Here is a 7067-nt window from a genome sequence, read left to right as displayed (position 1 = left end):
GATCAGCTGGGTGGGGAGGGGTAGGCCTCTGCCAGAGCAAGCACTCAGCAAGCAGTTTGGACATAGCAGCCCAGATTCAGGAAAGGGAAGCAGGCAGAGCTGGTAAGCAGGAACCCCCAGGCAACTGAGTCTTGAGTGCTCAGCCTAGGTAGGGGAGTGGAGAGTTACTTTCAAGATATCCTCTGTACCTGGAACAGGACTCTGGGGCTCTGACCACATTCAGATCCTGATCAGTCTAGGCCCTCCCATTTAAAAGCAGGGCCCTCCCACCTCAGCCCCATGGCAGGGGGGTACACTTGTGATCATTTACAGACCAGGAGGGAAGACAGAGCCTCACACACACTGAGATTGGGGGTATCCCAATAATGTTCAAAAGCTCAGGAAGCACCCCAAAACCAAGTACAGACTGGGGAAATGAGTAAACAGAGAAAAAAGAGGAACACCATTGAGAAATACATTGTCTATGATCCCAAGAAAGATCAAAATACTCAATCTGAAGATGAGGAAGTATAAGCTCCTGCATCTAAAGACTCCAAGAAAAACAGAAATTGGGTTCAGGCTATGACAGAGCTCAAAGAAGATTTTGAAAATCAAGTGAGGGAGATAGAAGAAAAATTGGGAAAATAAATGAGAGAGATGCAGGAAAAACATGAAAAAAGAGGTCAGCAGTTTAGTCAAGGAGATCCAAAAGAATGCTGAAGAAAATAACATGTTAAAAACCAGCATAGGTCAAATGGATAAAACAGTTCAAAAAGTTATTGAGGAGAAGAATGCTTTAAAAAGCAGAATTGGCCGGATGGAAAAGGAGATAAGAAAGCTCTCTGAGGAAAACAAATCCTTCAGATCTAGAATGGAATTGAAGGAAGCTGCTGACTTTATGAGAAGTCAGGACACAATATTTCAAAACCAAAACAATGAAAAATTAGAAGAAAATGTGAAACATCTCATTGAAAAAACAACTGATCTGGAAAACAGATTCAGGAAAGATAATTTAAAAATTATTGAGATACCTGAAAGTCAAGATCAGGAAAAGAGCCTTGACATCATTTTTAAGGAATTCCTATAGGAAAGTTGACCAGATATCCTAGAAGCAGAGGGCAAAATGGAAATTAAGAGAATTCACCAATCTCCCCAAGAAAGAGATCCAAAAAAAAACCCAACCCCAAGGAATATTATAGCTAAGTTCCAGAACTCCCAAGTCAAAGAGAAAATATTACAAGCACCCAGAAGGACACAATTCAAATATCGTGGAGCTGCAGTCAGGATCACACAGGACTTAGCAGCAACTACATTAAAGGCTCGTAGGGCATGGAATATAATATTCCAGAAGACAAAAGAGCTCAGAATGCAACTGAGAATCAACTACCCAGCAAAACTGAATGTCCTCTTCCAGGGGAAATGATGGACTTTCATTGAACCAGGGGAATTTCAAATGTTCTTGTTAAAATGGCCAGAGCTAAATAGAAAGTTTGATCTTCAAATACAGGACTCAGGTGAAGCATAGAGAGTGGAGGAGAAGGGTAAAATTTGAGGGACTTAATGATGATGAACTACATGTATTCTTGCATAGAAAAATGATACTTATAATACTCATAAGAAACTTCTCATTTAATAGAGCAGGTATAAGGAGCTTTTATAGATGAAGCACAGGAGAGAGCTGAATTTGAAGATATATTGTAAAAATGGACTTAATGGCTGAAAGGGAAATGTAATGGGAGTAAGAGAAAGGAGAGGTGGAATGGGCTAAGATATTTCATATAATAAGTTTTTTTATTACAATGAGTTATTGCAATGATATGGAAGAGGGAAAGGTGAGGGGGGATGAGGGAACCTTCACTCTCATCAGAGGTGGCTTAGAGAGGAAACAGCATATATACTCAATGGGGTATAGACATCTAGAGTAAGAAGGAGAGAAGGAGGATGGGAGAAGGGGGGGATGTGAGTCATGGAGAAGAGGGTAGACTGTGGGGGAGAGTGGTCAGATAGATCACATTTTCTTTTTTACTTGTTGCAAGAGGCTGGGATTGGATGGTCTGTCCAGGACCACAGGGTCAAGTGGTTGCTGGGCCTTAGGGGTGGCATGTGAGCTCGGGGCCTCTGGTCCCAGGGCTGGTGATCAGTCTGCTGTGCCACTCAGCTACCCTACAGCACATTTAAGAAGAGGGACAGAGTGAAAGGAGAGAGAAAATATAGTGTATGGTAGTGGGGAAGTATGAATGGTGGGAGTTACGATCAGCAATGGCAACAGTGGAAAAATATGGAAGTAGCTTTTGTGATGGACTTATCATAAAGAATGTGATCCACCCCCAACAGAGCTGGTGGTGTTGGAACACAAATTGAAGCACCACCTAGCCTCCCCCCAGATACTGGTTTTAATGGAAGGTCTGACTTTTTTTTAATCCCTTGTATCATACCCCTTCCATAATTAACCTTATCTACTGGTAGCCAATTCACTATCTTTCTTGTAAACTCAACTATCTTGTTTATATGGTTAAAAATGGGAGCTCCTCATGAAAGGTTAGGAGACATTTCTTAGTTCTGAGAGATTATATCTCTGTATTTCAGATAAATTGGGAGGATGGGGCCTTTGGTTCTTTGGAACCCCCTTCTAACCAATTAGCTTTATTCAGGGCCTGATTAAAGACTTGACATATCGTGGTCCTTTACTTTTTCCTATCCTCCAGTTGCCAATTTCTTGGTTATTCCCCTCATTATTAACTGGTTCAACAAAGGATAGTGGAAGGGATGGGGTGGGGGAAGATAAAGATTTGCACATTTCATAACATTAACAATAGCCTACATTATACTGTGCTTTAATGATTAAAAGGTGCTTTACATAAGCACCTTTCATCTGATCCTTACATCAACCCTCTGAGGTTCTATTCCTCTTTTACTAATGAGAAAAAAGAAGCTTTAAAAAGTTGTGACTTATCCCTGATCACACAAGTAGCAAGTGTGAAGTAAAACCTCTCTTGATTCTGAATCTAGAGTTGACAAAATCTCAAGTTATTAAAATGAGAAAGAATTTCTTTTATGTTATTGAAATTTTATTTAATTTTTTTCAATTATATGCAAAGGTAGTTTTCAACATTCATCCACTTGCAAGTTTATGAGTTTCACAATTTTCTATCACCCTCCTTTCCTTTCCCCTTCCCCATGGCAGTGAACAATCTGGTAAAAGTTAAACATCTATAATTGTGTTTAACATATTTCCATAGTAATCATGCTGCAAAAGAGTTATTAGAACTAAGGGAAAAAATAAGGGAAAGAAAAAGGGAAAAAATAAAAGAAGTTTTTAAAAAGTGAACATAATATGCTGTGCTCTGCATTCAGAATACTTTATATTTTTCTCTGGATGTGGTTGGCAATTTCAATATTGTCCTTCATCACTGAACAGCCCTTCAATTTCCAATTCTTTGCCACAACAAAAAGAGCTGCTATAAATATCTTTGAATATGTGAGACTTTTCCCATTTATTATGATTTCTTTGAGATATGGACTTAATTTTGGTATTGCTAGATAATAATGTATGAACAGTTTTATTGGTCTTTGGGCATAGTTCCAAATTGTTCTCCAGAATGGCTGGATTGGTTCACAGCGCCACTAGCAGAGCATTAGTGTCCCAATTTTTCCATATTCTCTCCAACATTGATCATTCCTTTTTTGTCATCATAGCCATAGCCATTGATAGGTGTGAGGTGGTACTTCAGAGTTGTTTTAATTTGTATTTCTCTTATCAATAATGATTTGGAACATTTTTTTCATATGACTATAAATAGCTTTTATTTCCTCAACTGAAAACTGCCTGTTTATATCCTTTAATCATTTATCAATTGGATAATAACTTGTAATCTTATAAATTTGATTCAGTTCTCTATATATTTTAGAAACGAGTCCTTTATCAAAAACACTAACTGTGAAAGTTGTTTCCCAGATTTCTGCATTTCTTTTGTTCCTTTAATTTTAAAATTTTTTATTAATTAATTTATTTTTCCAAACTACATACAAGGAGAGTTTTCAGCAGTTGTCTTTCATAAGATTTTTAGTTTCACATTTTTCTCCCTCTTTTTTTCCCTCCTCCCTCCTCCTGACAGAGAACAACCTAATATAGATTATACATATCAATCATGTTGTTAAAAAAAAGAATCAGAAAAAAAGGGGAAAAGCCATGAGAGGGTAAAAACCAGAAAACAGAAAACAAATTGAAAAAATTGAAAAAAAGTAAGCTTTTCCCTGCATTCAGATTACATGGTTCTGTCTTTGAATGTGGATATAATTTCCAGTACAGGTCCTTTAGAATTGTCTTTGATTATTGAACTGCTGAGATGAGCAAGTCCATCCGAGTTGATCATCACACAATGTTGCTATTAATGTGTACAATGTTTTCTGGTTCTGCTCACTTCATTCAGCATCAACTCATGCAAGTCTTTCCAGACATTTCTGAAGTCCCATTTCTCATGATTTCTTATAGAACAATAGTACTCCATTACATTCAAATACCACAAGATGCTCTCAGTAAAGAGTAAAGACTTGTCCAGTCATTCCCCAATTGATGGGTATCCCCTCAATTTTAAATTCTCTGCCACTACAAAAAGAGCTGCCATAAATATTTTTGTTTTTATGCGTTTTTTACCCTTTTTTTTAATACTTACTACATTCCTTTTAATCTTGGTTGCAAAACCTTTTCAATTTAATATTATCAACATTATCCATTGTATAATGTTCTCTATCTCAGATCTCATAAATCTGACAGATAAACTATTCCATATTCTCCTAAATAGCTTATGGTATCACCTTTTATGTCTAAATCCTGTGTTCATTTCGATATTATTGTAGCATAGGATGTGGATCTTGGTCTATGTCTCATTCCTGCCATACTATTTTCCAGTTTTCCCAGCAGTTTTTGTTCAAGAGTGAGTTCTTATCCCAGAAGCTGGAATCTTTGTATTCCTCAAACAGTAGATTACTATAGACTCTTACTACTGTTTCTTTTTTTTGCCTAATCTATTCCACTGATCTACGACTCTATCTTTTTTTAATACAATTAAAATTTCATTTTATTTTATTTTCCTTGATTACATGCAAAAATAAGTTTTATCATTCACTTTTAAAACTTTGAGTTCTGAATTCTCTCCCTCCTACCCCAATTCCCTTCATTGAGAAAGCAAGTTATTTGATAGAGATTAGAAATGTGTAGTCACGAAAAACATTTCCACAGTAATAATGTAAGAATAAACACACCTGGGGCAGCTAGGTGGAGCAGTGGATAAAGCACCAACCCTGGAGTCAGGAGTACCTGGGTTCAAATCTGATCTCAGACACTTAATAATTACCTAGCTGTGTGGCCTTGGGCAAGCCACTTAACCCCGTTTACCTTAAAAAAAAAATCAGTTGGACAGCAAGGAGATCAAATTAGTCAATACTTAGAGAAATTAATTGACTATTTACTGAAAGGTCAAATACTTTGATCACATAATGAAAAGATAGAATTCAATGAACACCCCAGTCTATCCTCATTATGCTATCAAAGGATTCTTCCTAAAGCACAGGAACTCCAATTCACTGAATTTCAGTAGCTCTTCATCACCCTTAGGTTCAAATATAAGATTCTATTTGGCATTCAAATTCCTGTCCAATCTGAACTCCACCTACCATTCCAGTATTCTCACACCTTATGATCATTCCATATACTCTGAAATCTAGTAACACTGATCTCCTTATCGTTCTTAGAACAAGACATTGTATCTCCAGACTCAGGACATTTTTATCGGCTGTCCCCCATGCTTGATTACTCTTCCTCTTCTCCTGGCTTCCCTGAGTTTAGGTCCCAGTTAATATCCCAAGGAAGAAATCTTTCCTGTTTCTCTTTAATTCTAATACCTTTTCTCTACTGATTGTCTCCAGTTTATCATTTATATACATGTATCATGTATGATATTGTTTGTATATAGTTGTTTTCATGTCAATTCTATTGGACTGTGAATCTTTTGAGAGTCCCTTGGATAGCAAGGGATCAAAACAGTCAACATGGAAAGAAATTAATTCAGATTACTCATTGTAAGGACAAATACTGAAGCTAAAGGTTTTCTTTGTAACCCTTATCACAGTGCTAGCATAAATTAGGTGCTTCATAAATTCTTGTTGTTTGAATAACTATCCTCTTCCCTTTACTTATGTAATACTCTAGTATTGACTTTTGTGTGTTATTACTTCCTGCCTAGAATATGTTCCTGACCTCTCTTAATCCATATTCTTCTCTTTTCCTCTTCAATCTATCCTTTTAACAGCTGTCAAACTGTTATTACTAAAACACAGATCTGATCATGTTACTTCTCCTCATTGCCTTTAGCAAATAAACTCCTGTGTCTGGCATTTAAAGATCTTTATATTTCATCTCTAACCTATCCTTCCAATTTAACCCCCCCTTATATATTTTGTGCTCTGGCCAAAATGGCCTATTTGTTATTACTTTGTACTCTTTAGTTTGTTTCTCATCTCTTTTTGTTAGTTTAAAAAGAGTATAAACTCTTTAAAGAATCCCTTCCTGATTCTCCAAACCCTTAGTGTCCACCCCAATTACTGTATTTTGTATGTATGTATGTATGTATGTATGTATGTATATATATATATGATATATAATATATATACTGAATATATCTTGTATATATGCTATTTTTACTGATCTAACATTTTACTGATTTAACACGTTGCCTCCCCTTAATAAAAATGTACAATCCTTAAAGGCAGGGAATGCCCCATTTTTGTGTTTGTTTTCCCACCAACTTGTTCAGAATCTGGCACACAGTAGGGACTTAAATACTTTCTGAATGAGCAACATTAATTGACTTTATCCTTAATTATATCCTGTACTAATATGCCTCTTTTTTTTCCTCTTTTTTTTTTTTTTGACCATTAGGGCAAATTTAGTCCATTTTCTGACCTGTAAAACTCTATCTTTCTCCAGAATCTTTCAAAGTTAATGGGCAACTGCTCAGCAGTCACAATAGCAGTTATTTCAATTCCTTCAGATGTAGTTCATCTGAGTTTGTTGATTTGAACTAGCTGTT

This window comes from Macrotis lagotis, chromosome 1 (assembly GCF_037893015.1).
Source record: "Macrotis lagotis isolate mMagLag1 chromosome 1, bilby.v1.9.chrom.fasta, whole genome shotgun sequence".
NCBI classification, from domain to species: Eukaryota; Metazoa; Chordata; class Mammalia; order Peramelemorphia; family Peramelidae; genus Macrotis; species Macrotis lagotis.
The sequence above is the reverse complement of the archived record's forward strand: the minus strand, read 5'-3'. Positions refer to the sequence as shown.